The 26,364-nt window shown below is 39.0% G+C and overlaps 1 protein-coding gene across 1 annotated transcript in view; it reads left to right on the forward strand.

Annotated features, from left to right (window-relative positions):
• Nucleotides 1–26,364, forward strand: part of GCNT3 (glucosaminyl (N-acetyl) transferase 3, mucin type) — a 106,715-nt gene that overhangs the window by 64,627 nt on the left and 15,724 nt on the right. The gene's annotated exons all lie outside the window — the stretch shown is intronic.

Genomic DNA, 26,364 nt, shown 5'->3' on the forward strand with positions numbered 1-26,364 from the left:
GGGGGTGATAATTGCCTTCACTGAAGTCCTGCTGAGCCACGAACCCCGTGAATCACACACACTGACTTGTGATTCCAGATTGAGACTCTGGAAAATGCAAGTGGAGGGCAGGGGATACTGGAGTAAAAACCAATCCGTACCGATGGGGGCCTGGTTATTTTGGACAAAAGGCAGAGGCAATATGAGGTGCAAGAGATCCAAATTAGGACTTGGGGAGTGCTTTGAGAGAATTTTAACTTCCCGGATGCAAAGTTAGAATGACACCACTTATAGATTGAATTCCTTTGAGCTTCTTCCAAATCTTTCAGGAAAGCTGGATACCCTCGGACAGTATTCTGTGGTGGTTGTTTCTTGGGGGACAGTGAAGTCAGCCTCCTTCCTGGTGCCTGAGGACGGGGAGTGCCATCTTCTCATGGAAAGTAAAGCTCTAGGCAGTGGCTGTGGGGACTGTCCACAGCAGAGCCAGGAGCAGGGCTGAAGAACCACTCACAGTTGGGGCACTGCTCATGAGAGACACCAGGTGGAAACTCTGACTCTGATATTTACCAGGAAACAAGAGAACCCAATCTGGAGGCCATCATTAATGGTCTCCACAGGGTCAGAAACACTCATATGAGTCACATGAGCCTGTGTGAGCAAAAGAAGGGCACTCTTTTCTTTTTTTTTTTTTGCGGTACGCGGGCCTCTGTTGTGGCCTCTCCCGTTGCGGAGCACAGGCTCCGGACGCGCAGGCCCAGCGGCCATGGCTCACGGGCCCAGCCGCTCCGCGACACGCAGTATCCTCCCGGACCGGGGCACAAACCCGCGTCCCCTGCATCGGCAGGCAGGCTCTCAACCACTGCGCCACCAGGGAAGCCCAAGAACGGCACTCTTGACCGTAGTACTCTGCACGACTTTGGGTGACAAAAAGTAGGTCAGCCTGTTCCATGGTTTGCTGTGGGACAGAAAGACTACAGACTCAGAATGTCACAATACTCTGAGATTGCTTCTAAGAACTGCATGGTGGGAAGAATGGAGAGGAGTGATCATATACTTGGGCAACCACCACAGACTGGTTTCTTACCACATCAAAGTGACAGAACTTATTTTATTGACGATTATGACCTAAGATCCCTTCTGAGTGTTGTCTTGTGTCTGCAGAGAAGATCACATGACATCAAGGCAAGACAAAGGGACTTTGTGATACACGTTAAGGAAGGGAAAAGTGGATCCTGTAAGTCTAGCTTCAGAAACTTCATAAGGGCTCTTTGAAAAAGCAGTTAACGTGTATTTGAAAAAGATTCCAGTGTTAGCCAAATACGTCATTAAGAATCAATTACGTTTTTAAATGTTTATCTTGCTTTCTCTAGCCACTTACCACTCTGTGTTATTGTAGAGAGGCTGATTTCTTCAAAAAATAACAGAATGGGGCTTCCCTGGTGGCGCAGTGGTTGAGAGTCCACCTGCCGATGCAGGGGACACGGGCTCGTGCCCCCGTCCGGGAAGATCCCACATGCCGCGGAGCGGCTGGGCCCGTGAGCCATGGCCGCTGGGCCTGCGCGTCCGGACCCTGTGCTCCGCAACGGCAGAGGCCGCAACAGTGAGAGGCCCGCGTGCCGCAAAATAAATAAATAAATAAATAAATAAATAAATAAAAATAACAGAATGTATACTGTATTTATCTAGTATTAAGCATCAGAAATTAAAGGCAGAAACACATATCCTGAAGCTGTCAGTAACTCTTTGTGGTACTGAATTGAAAAACTAATCAAAATTTTAGGTAAAGTGAAGCTGTTAGTATAAGATTTTGTCCTTGCAATGTTAACAAAGTGTCAGTTTTTTCATTTGACTGATGTGAATTAAATGCACACTGGACGAAAGAGGCTGAGCCAGGTCTTGCAGGAATATGTGAAATAGTTGGAGGTTAATAGGTCTTTCACACAAGACATATTAACCAGTGAACTTTAAAAAATCATATTTCATTCATTCTAAGATGCACATTCATTCCCAGTTTGAGATCTCTTACCGTCAGCAGTGTCTGTTGATCCTCGTTGGCCTGGCTGCAGTCCTGATGTAGTTGTCATTGCTTACATATGCCTGCAAATATGGGCATCTCTATTCCAATGATCCCTTCAACTGAGTTAGGTACATTGTTAGAGTGAAATGAGTTGAAAAAATTGGCCATTTTAACCATTTTTAAGTGTACAGTTCAGTGGCATTAGGTACATTCAAATTGTGTAAAAATGATCACCATCTATCTCAGAACTTTTCATCATCCCAAACTGAAACTTTATCCATTAAACAATATACTCCCGTTCTCTACTCCTTCCAGCCTCTGGTAGCCACTGTTCTACTGTCCATCTCTGTGAATTTGAGTATTCTAGGGACTTCATGTAAATAGAATCATATAATATTTGCTCTTTTTTGACTAACTTATTTCACTTACCATAGTTCTTTTTTTTTTTTTTTTTTTGTGGTACGCGGGCCTCTCACTGTTGTGGCCTCTCCCGTTGCGGAGCACAGGCTCCGGACGCGCAGGCTCAGCGGCCATGGATCACGGGCCCAGCCGCTCCGCGGCATGTGGGATCCTCCCGGACCAGGGCACGAACCCGTGTCCCTTGCATTGGCAGGCAGACTCTCAACCACTGTGCCACCAGGGAAGCCCTACCATAGTTCTTTAAGGTTCATCCTTGTAGCATGTGTCATCATTTTCTTCTTTTTAAGGTTGAATAATATTACATTATAAGTACACCACATTTTGTTTTTATTTTTATTGAAGTATAATTGACACATTGTTACTTTCAGGTATACAACATAATGATTCCATATTTGTATATGCAATCACCATGATAAGTCTAGTTAACATCTGTCACCATACATAGTTTAAAAAAATTTTATGTGTGATGAAAACTTGCAAGGTTTACTCTTTCAGCAACTTTCAAATATGCAATACAATGTTATTAACTGTAGTCATCATGCTGTACATTACATGACTTATTTAGTTCATATCTGGAAGTTTGTACCTTTTAACCTCCTTTATCCATTTTGCCCACTCTCCATCTCCAGCCTCTGGCAAACACCAATCTCTTCTCTGTATCTATGAGGTCAGTTTTTTGTTTTTTGGGGGGTGTTTTTTAGATTCTACATAAAAGTGAGATCATATTATATTTTCATATGGTATTTGTTTTTCTTTGTCTGACATTTCATTTAGCATAACGCTTTCAAGATCTCTCCATGTTGTTGTAAATGGCAAGATTTCATTCCTTTTTATGGCTGAATAATATTCCAGATTTTCTTTATCCATTTGTCCATCGATGAACACTGAGGTGGTTTCCATGTCTTCACTATTTTTAAATAATGCTGCAAAAAACATGACGGTGTAGGTATTTTTTGAGTGTTTTTGTTTCCTTTGGATAAATACCCAGAAGTGAAATTGCTAGATCATATGGCAGTTCTATTTTTAAGTTTTCTGAGTAACCTCAAAAACTCTTTTTCCATAGTGGCTGTAGCAGTTTACATTCCCACCAACAGTGCACAAATGTTCCCTTTTTTTCCACATTGTTGCCAACAGTTGTTATTTCTTGTCCTCTTGATATAGCTATTCTAACAGGTGTGGTTGTGATTTGCACTTCCCTGATGATAAGTGATGTTGAACATCTCTTCATGTACCTGTTGGCCATCTGTATGTCTTTTCATATGTATGGAAAAATTTCTGTTCAGATCCTCTGCTTTTTTTTTTAATTGGAGTATAGTTGCTTTACAATGTTGTGTTAGTTTCTGCTGTACAGCAAAGTGAATCAGCTATAATGTGTCATCTGCAAATATTGATCATTTTACATTTTCCTTTTCAATTGGAATGCATTTTATTTCTTTTTCTTGCCTAATTGCTCTGTCTAGAAAATCCAATGCTGTGTTGAATATAGGTAGTCAAAGTGGGCATACTTGCCTTGTTCCTGATCTTAGAGGAAACGCTTTCAGCTTTTCACCCTTAGGTATGATGACAGCTGTGGGCTTGTCATATATGGCTTTTATCATGAGTTGATACGAGTTATGTTCCCTCTATACCCACTTTGTTGAGAGTTTTTTTTTTTTTTTGGTGGTTTTGTGTTTCAGTAATCTTTTTTTTTTGAATTTTATTTTATTTTTATACAGCAGGTTCTTATTAGTCATCAATTTTATACACATCAGTGTATACACATCAATCCCAATCACCCAATTCAGCACAACACCACCACCACCACCCCCGTGCAGCTTTCCCCCCTTGGTGTCCATATGTTTGTTCTCTGTATCTGTGTCTCAATTTCTGCCCTGCAAACCAGTTCATCTGTACCATTTTTCTAGGTTCCACATATATGCGTTAACATACGATATTTGTTTTTCTCTTTCTGACTTACTTCACTCTGTACGACAGTCTCTAGATCCATCCACGTCTCAACAAATGACCCAATTTCGATCCTTTTATGGCTGAGTAATATTCCATTGTATATATGTACCACATCTTCTTTATCCATTTGTCTGTTGATGGGCATTTAGGTTGCTTCCATGACCTGGCTATTGTAAATAGTGCTGCAATGAACATTGGGGTGCATGTGTCTTTTTGAATTATGGTTTTCTCTGGGTATATGCCCACTAGTGGGATTGCTGGATCATATGGTAATTCTGTTTTTAGTTTTTTAAGGAACCTCCATACTGTTCACCATAGTGGATGTATCAATTTACATTCCCACCAACAGTGCAAGAGGGTTCCCTTTTCTCCACACCCTCTCCAGCATTTGTTTTTGGTACATTTTCTGAGGATGCCCATTCTAACTGATGTGAGGTGATACCTCATTGTACTTTTGATTTTCATTTCTCTAATAATTAGTGATGTTGAGCAGCTTTTCATGTGCTTCTTGGCCATCTGTATGTCTTCTTTGGAGAAATGTCTATTTAGGGGTTCTGCCCATTTGGGGATTAGGTTGTTTGTTTTTTTAATATTGAGCAGCATGAGCTGTTTATATATTTTGGAGATTAATCCTTTGTACATTGATTCATTTGCAAATATTTTTTCCCATTCTGAGGGTTGTCTTTTCATCTTGTTGATGGTTTCCTTTGCTGTGCAAAAGCTTTGACATTTCTTTAGGTCCCATTTGTTTATTTTTGTTTTTATTTCCATTACTCTAGGAGGTGGATCAAAAAAGATCTTGCTGTGGTTTATGTCAAAGAGTGTTCTGCCTATGTTTTCCTTTAACAGTTTTATAGTGTCTGGTCGTACATTTAGGTCTCTAATCCATTGTGAGTTTATTTTTGTGTATGGTGTTAGGGAGTGTTCTAATTTCATTCTTTTCCATGTAGCTGTCCAGTTTTCCCAGCACCACTTATTGAAGAGACTGTCTTTTCTCCATTGTATATCCTTGCCTCCTTTGTCATAGATTACTTGGCCATAGGTGTGTGGGGTTTATCTCTGGGCTTTCTATCTTGTTCCATTGTTCTATGTTTCTGTTTCTGTGCCAGTACCATATTGTCTTGATTACTGTAGCTTTGTAGTATAGTCTGAAGTCACAGGGTCTTATTCCTCCAGCTCCGTTTTGTTCCCTCAAGACCGCTTTGGCTATTCGGAGTCTTTTGTGTCTCCATACAAATTTTAAGATTTTTTATTCTAGTTTTGTAAAAAATACCATTGGTAATTTGATAGGGGTTGCATTGAATCTGTAGATTGCTTTGGGTAGTATAGTCATTTTCACAATATTGATTCTTCCACTCCAAGAACATGGTATATCTCTCCATCTGTTGGTATAATCTTTAATTTCTTTCATCAGTGTCTTATAGTTTTCTGCATACAGGTCTTTTGTCTCTCTAGGTAGGTTTATTCCTAGGTATATTATTCTTTTTGTTGCAGTGGTAAATGGGAGTGTTTCCTTAATTTCTCTCTCAGATTTTTCATCATTAGTATATAGGAATTCAAGAGATTTCTGTGCATTAATTTTGTATCCTGCAACTTTACCAAATTTATTGATTAGCTCTATTAGTTTTCTGGTGGCATCTTTAGGATTCTCTATGTATAGTATCAGGTCATCTGCAGACAGTGACAGTTTCACTTCTTCTTTTCCAATTTGTGTTCCTTTTATTTCTTTTTCTTCTCTGATTGCCAGGGCTAGGACTTCCAAAACTATGTTGAATAATAGTGGTGAGAGTAGACATCCTTGTCTCGTTCCTGATCTTAGAGGAAATGCTTTCAGTTTTTCATCATTGAGAATGATGTTTGCTGTGGGTTTGTCATATATGGCCTTTATTATGTTGAGGTCGTTTCCCTCTGTGCCCACTATCTGGAGAGTTTTTTATCATAAATGGGTGTTGAATTTTGTCAAAAGCTTTTTCTGCATCTATTGAGATGATCATATGGTTTTTATTCTTCAATATGTTAATATGGTATATCACATTGATTGATTCACATGTATTGAAGAATCCTTGCATCCCTGGCATAAATCCCACTTGATCATGGTGTATGATCATTTTAATGTGTTGTTGGATTCTGTTTGCTAGAATTTTGTTGAGGATTTTGGCATCTATATTCATCAGTGATATTGGTCTGTAATTTTCTTTTTTTTTTTTTTTGTAGTATCTTTGTCTGGTTTTGGTATCAGGGTGATGGTGGCCTCATAGAATGAGTTTGGGAGTGTTCCTTTCTCTGCAATTTTTTGGGAGTTTGAGAATGATGGGTGTTAGCTCTTCTCTAAATGTTTGATAGAATTCATCTGTGAAGCCATCTAATCCTGGACTTTTGGTTGTTGGAAGATATAATCACAGTTTCAATTTCACTACTTGTGATTGATCTGTTCATATTTTCTATTTCTTCCTGGTTCAGTCTTGAAAGGTTATAACTTTCTAAAAATTTGTCCATTTCTTCCAGGTTGTCCATTTTATTGGCATAGAGTTGCTTGTAGTAGTCTCTTAGGATGTTTTGTATTTCCGCAGCGTCTGTTGTAACTTCTCCTTTTTCATTTCTAATTTTATTGATTTGAGCCCTCTCCCTCTTTTTCTTGATGAGTCTGGTTAATGGTTTATCAATTTTGTTTATCTTGTCAAAGAACCAGCTTTTAGTTTTATTGATCTTTGTTATTGTTTTCTTTGTTTCTATTTCATTTATTTCTGCTCTGATAGTTATGATTTCTTTCCTTCTGCTAACTTTGGGTTTTGTTTGCTCTTCTTTCTCTAGTTCCTTTAGGTTAAAGGTTAAATTGTTTGAGATTTTTCTTGTTTCTTGAGGTAGGCTTGTGTAGCTGTAAACTTCCCTCTTAGAACTGCTTTTGCTGTATCCCATAGGTTTTGGATTGTTGTGTTTTCATTGTCATGTGTCTCTAGGTATTTTTTGATTTCCTCTTTGATTTCTTCAGTGATTTCTTGGTTATTTAGTAACGTATTGTTTAGCCTCCATGTGTTTGTGTTTCTAACGTTTTTTTCCCTGTAATTCATTTCTACTCTCATAGCATTGTGGTCCGAAAAGATGCTTGATATGATTTCAATTTTCTTAAATTTACTGAGGCTTGATTTGTGACCCAAGATGTGATCTATCCTGGAGAATGTTCTGTGCGCACTTGAGTAGAAAGTGTAATCTGCTGTTTTTGGATGGAATGTCCTATGAATATCAATTAAATTTATCTGGTCTGTTGTGTCATTTAAAGCTCCTGTTTCCCTATTTATTTTCATTTTGGATGATCTGTCCATTGGTGTAAGTGAGGTGTTAAAGTCCTCTACTATAATTGTGTTACTGTTGATTTCCTCTTTTATAGCTGTTAGCAGTTGCCTTATATATATTGAGGTGCTCCTGTGTTGGGTGCATATATATTTATAATTGTTATATTTTCTTCTTGGATTGATCCCTTGATCACTATGTAGTGTCCTTGTCTCCTGTAACATTCTTTATTTTAAAGTCTATTTTACCTGATATGAGTATTGCTACTCCAGCTTTCTTTTGATTTCCATTTGCATGGAGTATCTTTTTCCATCCCCTCACTTTCAGTCTGTATGTGTCCCTGGGGCTGAAGTGGGTCTCTTGTATACAGCATATATATGGGTCTTGTTTTTGTATCGATTGAGCAAGCCTGTGTCCTTTGGTTGGAGCATTTAATCCATTCACTTTTAAGGTAATTATCAATATGTATGTTCCTATGACCAATTTCTTTCTTTCTTTCTTTTTTTTGTGGTACGCAGGCCTCTCCCGTTGCGGAGCACAGGCTCTGGACGTGCAGGCTCAGTGGCCATGGCTCACGGGCCTAGCCGCTCCGTGGCACGTGGGATCTTCCTAGACCAGGGCACGAACCCGTGTCCCCTGCATAGATAGGCGGACTCTCAACCACTGCGCCACCAGGGAAGCCCTGACCATTTTCTTAATTGTTTTGGGTTTGTTTTTGTAGGTTCTTTTCTTCTCTTGTCTTTCCCACTTAGAGAAGTTCCTTTAGCATTTGTTGTAGAGCTGGTTTGGTGGTGCTGAATTCTCTTAGCCTTTGCTTGTCTGTAAAGCTTTTGATTTCTCCATCGAATCTGAATGAGATCCTTGACAGGTAGAGTAATCTTGGTTGTAGGTTCTTCCCTTTTATCACTTTAAGTATATCATGCCACTCCCTTCTGGCTTGTAGAGTTTCTGCTGAGAAATCAGCTTTTAACCTTATGGGAGTTCCCTTGTATGTTATTTGTTGTTTTTCCCCTGCTGCTTTCAATAATTTTTCTTTGTTTTTAATTTTTGCCAATTTGATTATTATGTGTCTTGGCATGTTTCTGCTTGAATTTATCTTGCATGGGATTTGCTGCAATTCCTGGACTTGGGTGGCTATTTCCTTTCCCATGTTAGGGAAGTTTTCGACTATATTCTCTTCAAATATTTTCTCAGGTCTCTTCTCTCTCTCTTCTCCTTCTGGGACCCCTCTAATACGAATGTTGTTGCATTTAATGTTGTCCCAGAGGTCTCTTAGGCTGTCTTCATTTCTTTTCATTCTTTTTTTCTTTATTCTATTCCACAGCAGTGAATTCCACCATACTGTCTTCCAGGTCATTTATCCGTTCTTCTGCCTCAGTTATTCTGCTATTGATTTCTTCTAGTGTAGTTTTCATTTCAGTTATTGTATTGTTCATCTCTGTTTGTTTGTTCTTTAATTCTTCTAGGTCTTTGTTAAACATTTCTTGCATCTTCTTGATCTTTGCCTCCATTCTTTTCCCGAGGTCCTGGATCATCTTCACTATCATTATTCTGAATTCTTTTTCTGGAAGGTTGCCTATCTCCACTTCATTTAGTTGTTTTTCTGGGATTTTACCTTGTTCCCGCATCTGGTACATAGCCCTCTGCCTTTTTATCTTGTCTATCTTTCTGTGAATGTGTTTTTTGTTCCACAGGCTGCAGGATTGTAGTTCTTCTTGCTTCTGCTGTCTGCCCTCTGGTGGATGAGGCTATCTAAGAGGCTTGTGCAAGTTGCCTAATGGGAGGGACTGGTGGTGGGTAGAGCTGACCGTTGCTCTGGTGGGCAGAGCTCAGTAAAACTTTAATCCGCTTGACTGCTGATGGGTGGAGCTGGGTTCCCTCCCTGTTGGTTATTAGGCCTGAGGCAACCCAACACTGGAGCCTACTGGGGCTCTTTGGTGGGGCTGGTGGCAGACTCTGGGAGGGCTCAAGCCAAGGAGTACTTCCCAGAACTTCTGCCAGTGTCCTTGTCCCCACAGTGAGCCAGTGCCACCCCCTGCCTCTGCAGGAAACTCACCAACACTAGCAGGTAAGTCTTGATCAGTCTCCCCTGGGGTCACTGCTCCTTCCCCTGGGTCCCAGTGCACACACTACTTTGTGTGTGCCTTCCAAGAGTGGAGTCTGGGTTTCCCCCAGTCCTGTCAGAGTCCTGCAATCAAATCCCACTAGCCTTCAAAATCTGATTCTGTAGGAATTCCTCCTCCCATTGCTGGACCCCCAGGTTGGGAAGCCTGATGGGCTCAGCATCTTCACTCCAGTGGGTGGACTTCTGTGGTATAAGTGGTCTCCAGTCTGTGAGTCACCCACCCAACAGTTATGAGATTTGATTTTACTGTGATTGCGCCCCTCCTACTGTCTTATTGTGGCTTCTCCTTTGTCTTTGGATGTGGTTTATCTTTTTCGGTGAGTTCCAGTGTCTTCCTGTTGATGATTGTCCAGCAGCTAGTTGTGATTCTGGTGTTCCCACAAGAGGGAGTGAGAGCATGTCCTTCTACTCTGCCATCTTCTCAGAGTTTTTGTCATAAATGGATGTTGAATTTTGTCAAATGCCTTTTCTGTGTCTGTTGAGATGATCGTATGATTTTTATCTTTCATTTGTTAATGTGATTTATCACCCTGATTACTCTGTGAATGTTGAACAATCCTTGCATCCCTGGAATTAATCCCGCTTGATCATGGTGTATGATTGTTTTATTTTATTTTAATTTATTTTTTATTTTATATTGGGGTATAGTTGATTTACCATGTTGTGTTAGTTTCAGGTATATAGCAGAGTGGGTTCATTTATACATATACATATATCCATTCTTTTACAGATTCTTTTTCCATATAGGTTATTACAGAATATTGAGTAGAGTTGCCTGTGCTATACAGTAAGTCCTTGTTGATTATCTATTTCCTATATAGTAGTGGGTGTTAATCCCAAACTCCTAATTTATCGCTCCCCCCAGCCTTTCCCCTTTGGTAACCATAAATTTGTTTTCGAAGTCTGTGAGTCTGATTCTGTTTTGTATATAAGTTCATTTGTATCATCCTTTTAGATTCGAAATATAAGTGATACCATATGATATTTGTCTTTCTTTGTCTGACTTACTTCACTCAGTATGATAATCTCTGGATCCATCCATGTTGCTGCAAATAGCATTATTTCATTCTTTTTTTATGACTGAGTAATATTCCATTGTATATATGTAGCACATCTTCTTTATCCATTCATCTGTCAATGGACATTTAGGTTGCTTCCACGTCTTGGCTACTGTAAATAGCACTGCAATGAACATTGTGTTGCTTGTATCCTTTCGAACCATGGTTTTCTCTGGATATATGCCCAGGAATGGGATTGCTGGATAAAATGGTAGTTCTATTTTTAGCTTTTTAAGGAACCTCCATACTGTTCTCCATAGTGTCTGTACCAATTTACATTCCCACCAACAGTGTAGGAGGGTTCCCTTTTCTCTACACCCTCTCCAGTATTTATTGTTTGTAGACTTTTTGCTGATGGTTGTTCTGACTGGTAAGAGGTGATTTCTCATTGTAGGTTTGATTTGCGTTTCTCTAATAATTAGCCGTGTTGAACATCTTTTCATGTGCCTCTTGGCCATCTGTATGTCTTCTTTGGAGAAATGTCTATTTAGGTCTTCTGCCCATTATTTGATTAGGTTGTTTTTTTAAATATATGTATATATTATTTATTTATTTCTGGCTGCATTGGGTCTTCGTTGCTGCACGTGGACTTTCTCTAGTTGCGGCGAGCAGGGGCTACTCTTCGTTGCATTGCACAGGCTTCTCATTGCGGTGGTTTCTCTTGTTGCAAAGCATGGGCTCTAGGTGTGTGGGCTTCAGTAGTTGTGCAGGCTCTAGAGCACAGGCTTAGTAGTTGTGGCACATGGGCTTAGTTGCCCTGCGGCATGTGAGATCTTCCTGGATCAGGGATTGAACCCATGTCCCATGCATTGGCAGGCAGATTCTTAATCACTGCACCACCAGGGAAGTCCTGGTTGTTTGGTTTTTTGATATTGAGCTGCATGACCTCTTTGTATATTTTGGAGATTAATCCCTTATCAGTCGCATGGTTTGCAAATGTTTTCTCCTATTCTGAGGGTTGTCTTTTCATTTTGTTTATGGTTTCCTTTGCTGTGCAAAAGTTTTGAGTTTAATTAGTTCCATTTATTTAGTTTTGTTTTCCTTTTCATTACTCTAGGAGGTGGATCCAAAAAGATATTGCTGTGATTTATGTCAAAGAGTGTCCTGCCTATGTTTTCCTCTAAGAGTTTTATAGTATCTGGTCTTACATTTAGGTCTTTAATCCATTTTGAGTTTATTTTTGTGTGTGGTGTTAGAGAATGTTCTAATTTCATTATTTTACATGTAGCTGTCCAGTTTTCCCAGCACCACTTATTGAAGAGACTGTCTTTTCTCCATTGTATATTCTTGCTTCCTTTGTCATAGATTAATTGACCTTAGGTGCATGGGTTTATTTCTGGGCTTTCTGTCCTGTGCCATTGATCTATATTTCTGTTTCTGTGCCAGTACCATACTGTTTTGATTACTGTACCTTTGTACAATGGTTTGAAGTCAAGTAGCCTTATTCCTTCAGCTTCATTTTTCTTTATCAGGATTGCTTTGGCTATTTGGAGTCTTTTGTGTTTCCATACAAATGTTAAGATTTTTTGTTCTAGTTCTGTGAAAAATGCCATTGGTAATTTGATAGGTATTGCATTGAATCTGTTGATTTCTTTGGATAGTATAGTTATTTTGATGATATTGATTCTTCCAGTCCAGGAACATGGTATATCTTTCCATCTGTTTGTATCATTTTCATATATATATATATATATATATATAAATTTATTTTATTTTTGGTTGCATTGGGTCTTCATTGCTGTGTGCAGGCTTTCTCTAGTTGTGGAGAGTGGGGGCTACTTGTCATTGCAGTGAGAGGGCTTCTCATTGTGGTGGCTTCTCTTGTTGCAGAGCATGGGCTCTAGGTATGTGGGTTCAGTAGCTGTGGCGCACAGGCTCAGTAGTTGTGGCACATGGGATTCGCTGCTCCGTGGCATGTGGGATCTTTGTGGTCCAGGGTTCGAACCCGTGTCCCTTCCATTTGCAGGTGGATTCTTAACCACTGTGCCACCAGGGAAGCCCTTGTTTGTGTCATTTTCGAATTCTTTCATCAGCGTCTTATAGTTTTCAGAGTACAGGTCTTTTGCCTCCTTAGGTAGGTTTATTCCTAGGTATTTTATTCTTTTTGATTTGAGGGTAAATGGAGTTTTTTCCTTAATTTTGCTTTCTGATCTTTCATTGTTAGTGTATAGAAATGTAAACAGAGTTCTGTGTATTAATTTTGTATCCTGCAACCTTACCGAATTCATTGATGAGGTCTAATAGTTTCCTGGTAGTATCTTTAGTACTTTCTATGTGTAGTATCATGTCATCTACAAACAGTGACAGTTTTACTTTATCTTTTCCAATTTGGATTCCTTTTATTTGTTTTTCTTCTCTCATTGCTGTGGCTAGGACTCCCAAAACTATGTTGAATAAAAGTGGTGAGAGTGGACATCCTTTTCTTGTTCCTGATTTTAGAGGAAATGCTTTCAGCTTTTCACCATTGAGTATGATGTTAGCTGTGGGTTTGTCACGTCTGGCCTTTGTCGAGCTAGGTTCCTTCTATGCCCACTATCTGGAGAGTTTTTATCATAAACGGGTGTTGAATTTTGTCAAAAGCTTTTTCTGCATCTATTGAGATGATCATATGGTTTTTATTGTTTAATTTGTTGATGTGATGTATCACACTGATTTATTTGTGGATACTGAAAAATCCTTGCATTCCTGGGATAAATCCCACTCGATCGTGGTGTATGATCTTTTTACTTTATTGTTGGATTCTCTTTGCTAGTATTTTCTTGAGGATTTTTGCATCTATATTCGTCAGTGATATTGGCCTGTAATTTTATTTTGTGGTATCTTTATCTGGTTTTGGTATCCGCATGATGGTGGCCTCATAGAATGAGTTTGGGAGTGTTCCTTCCTGTGCAGTTTTTTCGAGTAGTTTCAGAAGGATAGGTGTTAACTCTTCTCTAAATGTTTGAGAATTTACCTGTGAAGTCATCTGGTCCTGAACTTTTGTTTGTTCGGAGTTTTTTTAATCACAGTGTCAATTTCAATACTTGTGATTGGTCTGTTCATATTTTCTGTTTCTTCCTGGTTCAGTCTTGGGAGATTTTACCTCTCTAAGAATTTGTCCATTTCTTCTAGGTTGTCCATTTTTTGACATATAGTTGCTTATAGTAGTCTCCTATGATCCTTTGTTTTTCTGTGGTGTCCATTGTAACTTCTTGTTTTTCATTTCTAATTTTATTGATTTGAGCCCTCTCCCTTTTTTTCTTGATGAATCTCGCTAAAGGTTTATCAGCTGTATCTTTTCAAAGAACCAGCTTTAATTTCATTGATCTTTTCTGTCGTTTTTTCCATCTCTATTTCATTTACTTATGCTCTGATCTTTATGATTTCTTTCCTTCTACTGACTTTGAGCTTTGTTTGTTCTTCTTTCTCTAGTTGCTTTAGGTGTAAGGTTAGGTTGTTTATTTGAGATTTTTCTTGTTTCCTGAGGTAAGATTTTATTGCTGTAAACTTCCCTCTTAGAACTGCTTTTGCTGCATGCCATAGGTTTTGGATCATCATGCTTTCATTTTCAGTTGTCTTTATGTATTTTTTTTATTTCCTCTGTGATTTCTTCAGTGATCTTTTGGTTATTTAGTAGTACACTATCTAGCCTCCATGTTTTTGTGTTTTTTACAGTTTTTTTCCTGTAATTGATCTCTAACCTCATAGCATTGTGGTCAGAAAACATGCTTGATATGATTTCAGTTTTCTTTAGTTTTCTGAGTCTTGATTTGTGACCCAAGATGTGATCTATCCTGGAGAATGTTCCGTGTGCACTTGAGAAGAAAGTGTGTTCTGCCACCTTCAGGTGGAATGTCCTATAAATATCAATTATATCTATCTGGTCTATTGTGTCACTTAAAGCTTGTGTTTCCTTATTTATTTTCTGTTTGGATGATCTGTCCATTGGTGTAAGTGGGGTGTTAAGGTCCCCTACTGTTATTGTGTTACTGTCAATTTCCCCTTTTATGGTTGTTAGCATTTGCCTTATGTATTGAGGTGCTCCTATGTTGGGTGCATAAATATTTATAATTATCATGTTTTCTTCTTGGATTGATCTCTTGATCATTATGTAGTGTCCTTCCTTATCTCTTGTAACAGTCTTTATTGTAAAGTCTATTTTATCTGATACCAGTACTGCTACTCCAGCTTTCTTCTGATTTCCATTTGCATGGAATATCTTTTTCCAACCCTTCACTTTCAGTCTGTATGTGTCCCTAGGTCTGAAGTGAGTCTCTTGTAGACAGCATATATATGGGTCTTGTTTTTGTATCCATTCAGCCAGACTTTGTCTTTTGGTTGGAGCATTTAATCCATTTACATTCAAGGTAATTATCTTTATGTATGTTCCTATTACCATTTTCTTAATTGTTTTGGGTTTGTTTTTGTGAGTCATTTTCTTCTCTTGTGTTTCCCGCTTAGAGAAGTTCCTTTAGCGTTTGTTGTAGAGTTGGTTTCATGGTGCTGTATTCTCTTAGCTTTTGCTTGTCTGTAAGGCTTTTGATTTCTCCATCTAATCCGAATGAGATCCTTGCTGGGCAATCTTGATTGTACATTTTTCTCTTTCATCACTTTAACTATATCCTGCCGCTCCCTTCCTGCCTGCAGAGTTTCTGCTGAAAAAATCAGCTGATAACTTTATGGGGATTCCCTTATATGTTATTTTTTTCTTTTCTCTTGCTGGTTTTAATATTTTTTGTTTGAATTTAATTTTTGTTAGTTTGATTGATATGTGTCTTGGTGTGTTTCTCCTAGGGTTTATCCTGTATGGGACTCTCTGTGCTTCCTGGTCTTGGGTGGGTATTTCCTTTCCCATGTTAGGGAAATGTTTGACTATAATCTCTTCAAATATTTTCTCAGACTCTTTCTTTTTCTCTTCTTCTTCTGGGACCCCTATAATTCGAATGTTGGTGCATTTAGTGTTGTCCCAGAGGTCTCTGAGATTGTTTTCAATTCTTTTCATTCTTTTTTCTTTATTCTGTACCTTGGCAGTTATTTCCACCATTCTGTCTTCCAGCTCACTTGTTTGTTCTTCTGCCTCCGTTATTCTGTTATTGAATCCTTGTAGTGTATTTTTCATTTCAGTTATTGTGTTGTTCACCTCTGTTTGTCTGTTCTTTAGTTCTTCTAGATCTTCATTAAACATTTCTTGTATTTTCTCAATCCACTCCTGCATTCTATTTCTGAGATTCTGGATCATCTTTACTATCATTACTCTGAATTCTTCTTCAGGTAGGTTGCCTAGTTCCTCTTCATTTATTTGGTCTTGTAGGTTTTTACCTTGCTTCTCTATCTGTAACATATATTTTTGTCATCTCATTATTTTTTTTTGATGGAATTGTGTTCCTGTCTTACTGGTTGTTTGGCCTGAGGCTTCCAGCACTAGAGTTTGTAGGCTGTTGGGTAGAGCTGGGTCTTGGTGCTGAGATGAGGACCTTCGGGAGAGCTCACTCCGATGAATACTCCCTCGGGTCTCAGTTTCTCTGTTAGTCCAGTGGTTCGAATTCAGAGCTCCCACCACAGGAGCTCAGGCCCGACCACTGGCTTGTGACCCAAGATCCCACAAGCCATGCAGGGGTGGCGCAAAAAAAAAAAAGAGAAAGGAGCAGAACAACAACAAAGAATGAAAAATAAAATAAGATTAGAAAACTAATGGATATGTTAGAAAAAATAAAAACATAGATGAAACAACAACTGAAAGTTAAGACAGAACCACAATAGCAAAAAAGAGGGAAAAAAACCCCAGAAAAAGGCCTTGGCTATGGGGAGCTGGGCTTAGGCAGGGGCGAGATTTAGACAGTGGGTGGGGTCAAAAAGGCTCTGGGGGGCGGGGCTTAGGCCCAGAGCAGACTGGAGGGACCCAGCAGTGCCTTTGGCCTCAGGCCAGAGGACCAGGTCTGGGAGCCCAGCAGGCTCCCTGGGCCCAAGTGGGTGGGGGAAATGCTACATGCGTTCCTGCAATCCTCTGATCCTAGAGGGTCCCTCCCCATTCACCTCTCCTCTTCTTCCCTGCTCCCTCCCTCCTATGCCCCTAGGACCCACTTGGTCAGAGGGGGCCCTGGAAGGCTGGGGAACAGGCTTGGAAGCCCAACAGGCTTGCTGGGGACCAAGCCTGGAAACCCAACAGGCTTCCTGGGGCCTGAGTGGTCAGGGGAAACTAGCCACATCTCCCCTGATCCTCCAATCCCTGACAGTTCCTGAGAGTCCCCCCACCACTGTCTGCCTCTCCTCCTCTTCCCCCCCGCCTCTCTCCCTCCCACACCCCTAGTACCCACATGGCCTGAGGGGGCCTTGTAGTGCAGAGGACGAAGCCTCTTTAATTACATTTAAAGTAATTATTTTTAGGTATTTACTTATTCCATCTTGTTAATTATTTTCTTGCTGTTTTAGTTTCTCTCTGTTCCTTTCTTCTCTTGCCCTCTTCCTTTGTGTTTTTTTTTTTCCTTTGTGTTTTGATGACCTTCTGTAGTAATATGCTTAGATTCCTTTTTCTTTACCTTTTGATTATCTAGTATGGGTTTTTGCTTTATGATTACCATAAGGCTTATATAAAACAACTTATATTTATAACAGTCTATTTTAGGTTGATAGCAACTTAAGTTTGAACGCATTTAAAAACCCACATCTTTATTCCCCCCACAATGTTTTATATTTTTGATGTCACAGTTTTACATATTTTTATCTTGTTTATTCCTTAACTAATTATTGTAGCTAGTTGTTTTTAATCTTCATGCTAACTTTAAAAGTGATTAATCCCCTACCTTTACTATTTATTTGTCTTTACGCTTTCAGATGTTTCCTTGTTCTTAATTAGCACCTTTGCTTTTCTGCTTAAACAACTTCCTTTACTATTTCTTGGAAAGCCAATTTAGTGGTTATGAACATCTTTAGCTTTTGCTTGTTTGGAAAGCTCTTTATTTCTCCTTCAATTCTGAATGATAACTTTGCCAGGTAGTGTATTCTTGTTTTTTGTCTTTTCAGCACTTTAAATATATAGTGCCATTCCTTTCCGGTTGGAAAATTCCTGATAATATTCTCACAGGGAATCCTTTGTATGTAATGAGTTGGGTTTTTTTTCTTGCCACATTTAAGATTCATTCCTTGTCTTTAACTTTAGACATTTTGATTATAATGTGCCTCAGTGTGGGTTTCTTTGGGTTCCTAATATTTGGAATTTTCTGGCTTCCTGGATCTGAATGCCTGTTTCCTTCTTCAGGTTAGAGAAGTTTTCAGCCATTATTTCTTCAAATAAGTTCTCTGCTATTTTTTTCCCCTCTCTTCCTCCTGGGAGCCCTGTAATGCAAATGTCAGTCCACTTGATGTTCTCACATAAGTCACTTAAGCTATCTTCATTTTTATTTTCATTCTTTTCTCTTTTTGCTGCTCTCATTGGATGAGTTCCAGTGCCCTGTTTTGAGTTCACTTATCGTTCTGTTTCATCTAGTCTGCTGTTGAATCCCTCTAGTGTATTTTTTGATACAATTATTGTATTCTTCAGCTCTCTGACTTCTATTTGGTACTTTATTATATTTCCTATCTCTTTGTTGAAGTTCTCGCTGTGTCATCCATTTTTCTCCCAAGTTCGGGGAGCATATTTATGACCATTACTTTGGACCCTTTATCAGGTAAATTACTTTTCTCTGTTACATTAAGGGTTTTTTCCCCTGAGGTTTATCTTTTTCTTTCATTTGGAACATAGTCCTCTGTTTCTTCATTTTGCTTGACTCTCTGTGTTGGTTTCTATGCAGTAGATAAAGCAGCCATCTGTCCCACTCTTAAATAAGGGGCCTCATGTAGCAGATTAAGCCTTATTATTTAACCCTGCCCTAGCTCTGGGTTGTCTCTCAAACCTTTGTGATTGTCCAAGCAGCTTATTTTATTTATTTTATTTTTAAAGTAGGCAAATAAATGGAGTCCTGTGGGACTGTAAGCGTAAGCCTCCCTGTCCACCAGAGCCTGGCAATTTGGAGGTGTCCTGTGGGAAGCAGTTGAAAAATCAGGGCTCCAGACAAGTGTATAAGTTACTTTCTGGGAGATACCAAAATGCTGTAGTGAGGCAAAGGGAGGATGCAGAGATGGTGTCCACCAGCCTATGTTCTCTGAGTGCACTTCCACCAGCCTCTAGTTGTGAGTCAAACCTGAAACTGCCCCTCAGGCCAAAGCTCCAGGACAAGTAAATAGGCCTCTTTCACAGAAAAACAAGGGTGTGTTTCAGTCTGCTCCGTGCCATGCCCTAGGGGTGTTAACTTGTCAAGGACTGTCCCCAGAATTGTTAGTTTCCAGGGACCTAGGAATGCAAGGCTCCCTGGCCACCAGAGCCAGGGGGTCCAGAATCATCCCCTGGGCAGCAGACATAAAACCCCGGCGCCAGATGAGTATAAGAGCTGACTACGTGCTCTAGATGTATCAGAATTTCCTTCCTTTTTTAGGCTGAATTATATATATATATATATATATATATATATACATATATATATATATATATATATACACACACACAATTATATATATAATTATATTATTATTATATATATAAATATATATATATATACCACGTATTGTTTTATCCATTCACCTATTGATGATTTACAATGCTTTTTAAAAACAGCTTGACTGAGGTATAATCGACATACAGTAAACTGCACATATTTCAAGTCTACTCTCTCTCTCTAATACAGGCAGACCTCATTTTACTGTGCTTTGCTTTATTGTGCTCAGCAGATACTGCATTTTCTTTTTTTTTTAACGAATTGAAGGTTTGAACCTAAGTGTCCATCAACAGATGAATGGATAAAGAAGATGTGGCATATATATACAATGGAGTATTACTCAGCCATAAAAAGAAACAAAATTGAGTTATTTGTAGTGAGGTGGATGGACCTAGAGTCTGTCATACAGAGTGAAGTAAGTCAGAAAGAGAAAAACAAATACCGTATGCTAACACATATATGGAATCAAAAAAAAAAAAAAACAAGGTCATGAAGAACCTAGGGGCAAGACAGGAATAAAGACACAGACCTACTAGAGAATGGACTTGAGGATACAGGGAGGGGGAAGGGTAACCTGGGACAAAGTGAGAGAGTGGCATGGACATATATACACTACCAAACGTAAAATAGATAGCTAGTGGGAAACAGCCACATAGCACAGGGAGATCAGCTCAGTGCTTTGTGACCACCTAGAGGGGTGGGATAGGGAGGATGGGAGGGAGGGAGACGCAAGAGGGAAGAGATATGATGACATATGTATATGTATAACTGATTCACTTTGTTATACAGCAGAAACTAACACACCATTGTAAAGCAATTATACTCCAATAAAGATGTTTAAATAAAAAATTGAAGGTTTGTGGCAACTCTACATCAAGTAAGTCTGTTGGCGTCATTTTTCCAACAGTATTTGCTCACTTCGTGTCTCTGTGGCACATTTTGTTAATTCTCGTGATATTTCAAACCCTCCACCAGCCAAAAGACAACATGCTGAAGGCTCAGATGATAGTTAGCATTTTTTAGTGATAAAGTAATAATGATGGTATGTACATTTTTTTCCCGACACAATGCTATTGCACACTTAGTAGACCACGGTATAGTGTAAACATAACTTTTACATGAACTGGGAAACGAAAAATTTTGCATGACTTGCTTTACTGTGATATTTGGTTTATTGTGGTAGTCTGGAACCGAACCTGCAATATCTCCAAGGCATATCTGTAGGGATATATATATATATATCCATAAAATCATCATCTCAATAAAAAAAAGATTACTTTATGCTACAGCATTAAAACAAAAAGTCAAAGTACAAAAGAGGCATAGATTATATATTAGGGAAGCACATGTTCATTGTTGGAGGAATAATCACAATCCAATATTTTCTTGCCAACATCAGCAAAGTATGTTATGAGAGATAACAAAGAAGTTTAGCTCTAAGGTCATAAAAACTTGTATTTTATTACTGATACTAGGCCAAGCACTGTACCTGAAGTTAGGAAGAATCGACACATTCCTTGAAACAAATTTCAAAGGCCATGACACGTCAACGTGATGTGCATCACAGTGAACTATGATTAAGGAGTTGATCGTTAATCGTTGGGAGCTTCCTGCTGAGTTTGAACAGAAGCTGCTCAAAATCCAGAGACAGATGATTGAGTGGAGCCAAAACCCAAACTACAAATGTAGCCAAATATAAAATGCTGACTAAACCCCAGGGCTCTTCATCCTCAAAATTACAATGTAAATGCTAAAAGTTAGAGCACAGGTTACAGGTCATTTGTGTTCAAATATGTTCAAACAGGAAGGAGCTCTTTCTGTAAGCATAAGGTAAACATTCTAAATGACCAGAAAGCGCCACAACTACTGAGCCTGCGCTCTAGAGCCCACGAGCCACAACCACTGAGCCTGTGTGCCACAACTAGTGAAACCCGCATGCCTAGAGCCCGTGCTCCGCAACAAGAGAAGCCACCGCAATGAGAAGGCCGCACACTGCAACGAAGAGTAGCCCCCGCTTGCCGCAACTAGAGAAAGCCCGTGTGCAGCAATGAAGACCCAATGCAGCCAAAAATAAATAAAAATAAATTTATTAAAAAAATAAAAATAAGTAAGGTGTTTATAGGAAGGTTCTACTAGCAACAGCCCTAGTCATGTTTACAAGACATTTCTTTCAACAGCATGAACAAATCTGAGTGGAAAACAAGCTTGTCTAAGGGTCACACTGATTGTCAAGAAATCACAAGCAGGGAAAGAGGAGGAAAATTAATTCAAGGAATTTCTACCAAACCTTTATAGGTAATAATAATAACAATATGACCTCAAAGAGGTTGAAATGAATCAAGAAGATTATTGAGGAAGATACTTTGGTGTTGCTGTGCTAGGTGGACTTACCAAAGGCTATTTCTCTATTCAAACAATGGGGTTTTGTGTTGTTGTTCTGTTTGTTTTAATTTTTATTGGAGTATAGTTGATTTACAATGTTGTGTCAGTTTCAGGTGTACAGCAATCAAAGAATGGGTTTGGATAGGAAAAGAGAAATTGAGAGAACAGCAAAACAGAAAACATAATAGAGGGTATATGTAGATTGTCTCTAAAGTCTTCCAGGTTCTAAAATTCAAACAAACCTTCTATTGACCAAATTTACTTTACCATGTAAAGTAGTCCATCCAGGATGGGCATTCCAGCTAAGGCAAAGCTATCTGTTTCTATTTAATATAACAATCCTTGTCATGTAAGAGTTAGATTAATAATGTGAATTTGTACAACATTGCTGCTTCTTTGTTTATTATCCCATTGAATAAAATGTGTTGTGTTTATTATTAGCGTAACTCAAAAGAATTGTTTTCTGCTGAATTAAAATATGTTACTTGTTAAAATACCTGGCTATAGCTGAAAAGATTCTAAGTTTTTTGAACTAGTAATAGTCTAGAAACACAACAAACTCACTTTTTATTTTTCAGTTTATACTCAAATTCCAACAGTTAAATTATTTTTTAATGATATATGGTAAGAATTACTCACCAGTGTCTCCCTACAGAAATAATGTTGTCTTGTTTTCCTGATATGAAATTCAAACATTTATGTGAAATTATGGAGACAATTTTGATTCTTAACTATCACTGACCAAGGCACAGCCTTTTTGATTACAAAAGGAGAGCTTGCCTGAAATAATTTATTCATTTAGTTGGCTGTACAACTACTCAGTCTTTTCCAGTCACATTTATTGTATTTTGTACAAATTTGCTTGATTCTTGGAATATTTGCATTATTTATGAAAACAAACAACAAAACAAAAAACAGTTCATTGTTTTGATGTACATATAAGCATTTTGAATTGGATGTTAATTAACTACTCCCCATCTTGTACCTGTTGCTTGTCCTATTATTATTTTTTCTATTATTCTTTATCCTGATTATTTTATTTTTTAACATCTTTGTTGGAGTATAATTGCTTTACAATGGTGTGTTAGTTTCTGCTTTATAACAAAGTGAATCAGTTATACATATACATATGTTCCCATATCTCTTCCCTCTTGCGTCTCCCTCCCTCCCACCCTCCATATCCCACCCCTCTAGGTGATCACAGAGCACCGAGCTGATCTCCCTGTGCTATGCAGCTGCTTCCCACTAGCTATCTATTTTACATTTGGTAGTGTATATATGTCTATGCCACTCTCTCACTTTGCCCCAGCTTACCCTTCCCCCTCCTTGTGTCCTCAAGTCCATTCTCCACATCTGCGTCTTTATTCCTGTCTTGCCCCTAGGTTCTTCAGAACCATTTTTTTTCTTTAGATTCCATATATATATGTTAGCACTAATGTATTATTTACCCTTGGAATATAGAACAAGCACTCAGTATGACTGAATCTCACTGAGCATTTTGTAATTGAACTGAGAGATTTTTAAAATTCCCTGGAGTATGAGAAGTATGTTCATTAAGAGAGCTAAGTGCTCTGTGATTGTGTTATGAATTAAAATTTAAAAATTACCTTTATTTTCACATCACTAAAATGTGATATGAAAATAAATAAATAAATGACCAAAAAGCTTCGTGTCCAGCTTTATTTGTTGTGGCATTTATTCTTCCTCAGTGGCTCATAAAAAAACGATGTATCTTTTAATCAACGGAATCTTATATGAAGAAAGGCGGTGCTTAGGAAAAGATGAAAGGGAGTTTCAAGCTTCCACGTGAGACGTTTCTGCTTGTCACTTCCTTCTTGAGATGCCTTTGTGTCCTCCACCCTAGGTCTTAGGGGCAGCTTGGGTACAAGCAGCACAGGATGGGATCCCACCTCGTCTGACGATTCACCTGGTCAACCACACCTAGACAGTCCTTTTTATGTATTATTACTAGTCCAATCTGAAACATTTCACATGCATTCAAACTACAGTTGACCCTTGGACAACACAAGGGTTAGAGGCGCTGACCCCCATGCAGTCAAAAATCCAAGTACATATAACTTTACAGTCAGCCCTCCGTATCTGCACTTCCACGTCCATGGATTCAGCCAACCACAGATCGTGGAGTACTGTAGTTTGTATTTACTGAAAAAAAAAGTCGACGGAGAAGCGGACCTGTGCAGTTCAAACCTGTGTTGTTCAAAGGTCAGCCGGATAACTTCAAACTCAGCTAGTTTTCCCTGAAATGAGAGAGGTATGGTTAAATGCCCAGCCCTGCATACCTTTCAACTGCTGTGTGAGTTCAGCCTCTCACACACCAATAAATATTTACTGCCTCCTTGTTCATTTCTGGGATTCATACGTAGCACTTGAGAAAGAGAAGGTAGATATGTAGGTTTATTTAACCAGTCTCCATTCTGGGCCAGCTGTGCTATAGAGTGTTTTAAGTGGCAATTGCCTGTGGAAGGGTTGGCTTGGTAAGTTCACTTCAGTGGAGAAAAGGGAAGTCAATGCAATGATTGGACTGAATGGATCTCATTCTTTTTAATTGAAGTATAGCAGATTTATGATGTTTCTGGTGTACAGCAAAGCGATTCAGTTATATATATATATATATATATATACACACACACATATACATATATATATACACACACATGCGTTCCTTTTCAGATTCTTTTCCATTATAGGTGAATCAATCACTTATTAATTGAATTTGTTCACCAATATAACCACATGATTTCATTTTCCATTCCAGTCTGTTCCAACAACATTTGTTTGGCACAAATACTAGCCACAATCCTAGGTCCTGGGGATACAAAATGAGTAAGATGCAATCTTTATCTGCAACAAGGTGACAGGCCAAAGGAGTGAGGTAGTGGGGTGCAAGGCCAGAGATTAAATGACTCTCTGTGCTGCATTGTGACAAGTGCTAAAAGAGGTTCAGGTTTTGAACTGGACAATCCAGTCTTAATTAGCTTTCTGCTTATAAAACAAAATGAAAAAAATTAAAAGAAACAAAACATTAGGTCTCAGCCTAGAAGTGACCTCTTTCACGAGTCCTCTCTGACCCACATACTTGTTTCCAAAGCGCATTATCTGATCACCTAACTCATGGTCTAATATCTGCCTGTATTCTCTAGAAGTCTGTTATGTCTTGAGATAAGCCCACATTTGGTCCACCAAGAACACCCTTGTATGCAATATTGAAATGATAAATGTTCTTTGTGAAAATTTCCTAACGAGAATTTTAGGAACTTGCTTCCCTTGATGAATCTTTTCTCCAGAGAATTTACTCCTCATGTTTAGGTTTTTAAAACTCTACCTTTGAATCTTTTAAAGTAGCAACATTTATTTTTTTTAATGAAAAATCTTTTAAAATGTGTTGTTAACCTACAGACATGCTGTAGATGATCATAAATTGTCTTCTCACACTAGGAATATTTATTTGGGGGCCGGCAAGTATTTATCTAGCATGACAGATATGTTAATTGGTACATTTTGATAACCTGCGGATGAGGGAATTGACAAAAATGAGGATGCAGAAAGAAAGGCATGGGTGTGGGAAAGCCGGCCATCTGTCCTGGGAGCCATGAATGCTGCTTTTGGCAGTAGTGTCTGAGCAAGGTGGGTTAAGTATGAAGGAACCTGGTTGCTGTGCAAAGGTGTCTGGATTTTATTCTTTGAGCCCATTCCCTGAGCAAAGGGAAGTTCAAAGTTGTTTTTGGTAGGGGAGCTGTACGGGCAGAGCTGTGTTTCAAGGTGATAATCTGAAAACAGGAGAGGCTAGGCTCGGGCAGGGGAATAATTTAAGAGGCTGCAGCTACAGAGCTTAAAGGCAAGAAAGGAAGGTGGTGAGAATGGAGAGTTAATCAAGGAAGAATCCGAGGGCCTTGGCGATCTGCTGCAAGACCGTTGTGCCTACTGCTCTGTATATACTTGGTGCCTGGGAGTCATTGCTCCATCCATAAATGTCTTACTGAATGAGCGAATTCCTGTAGATGGGAGGGAAAGAAGAGGAAGCTGAGGCGTCATCGCACAGTCTGGCCTGGGTACCTGGGTAGACGGTAGAGTTGGCCAAGATTTGGAACAATGGGGCTGGAGCAGGAACAGGGAGGAAGGAGATGTGTCCCAGCTGGGACAGCGGAGGGGTCATCAGCCTCTGTCTTTTCCCAGCTGTACTTCCTGTGACTATGCTTCTGCCCTGCTGCCAACTTCTCTCGGTGATATCAGCACATCTTTTTGGCTGTTGCTTTTCTGGGGGGTTGGATATTCTTGTTTTGAAGAAACTTCCAGGCGTTTGCATGCTCCCTGGAAAAATCCCATAGTCTTTGGACAGCAACTGTAGTAAGATCTTAATAAGACAAAAGGCTCAGTAACTGGGAAGGGGTGTGCTGTTTAACTGAATTTTTCTGATGTCATTCAGGTAAATTAGAAACCTTTTTAACATACTCAGGTGAAACATTCGTAAAAAGAAGTCTACTTTCCTTTAAAGGCAGATGGTTGACGATTACTATTAAGAAAGATTATTTAGAACTTGGAAATAAGAAAAAGAGGGGGGCAGCATATCTTTGCACAAAGGTATTCTTTTTTTTTTTTGGCCATGCTGCACGGCATGCGGGA

This window comes from Pseudorca crassidens, chromosome 1 (genome assembly GCF_039906515.1).
Source record: "Pseudorca crassidens isolate mPseCra1 chromosome 1, mPseCra1.hap1, whole genome shotgun sequence".
Taxonomy (NCBI): Eukaryota; Metazoa; Chordata; class Mammalia; order Artiodactyla; family Delphinidae; genus Pseudorca; species Pseudorca crassidens.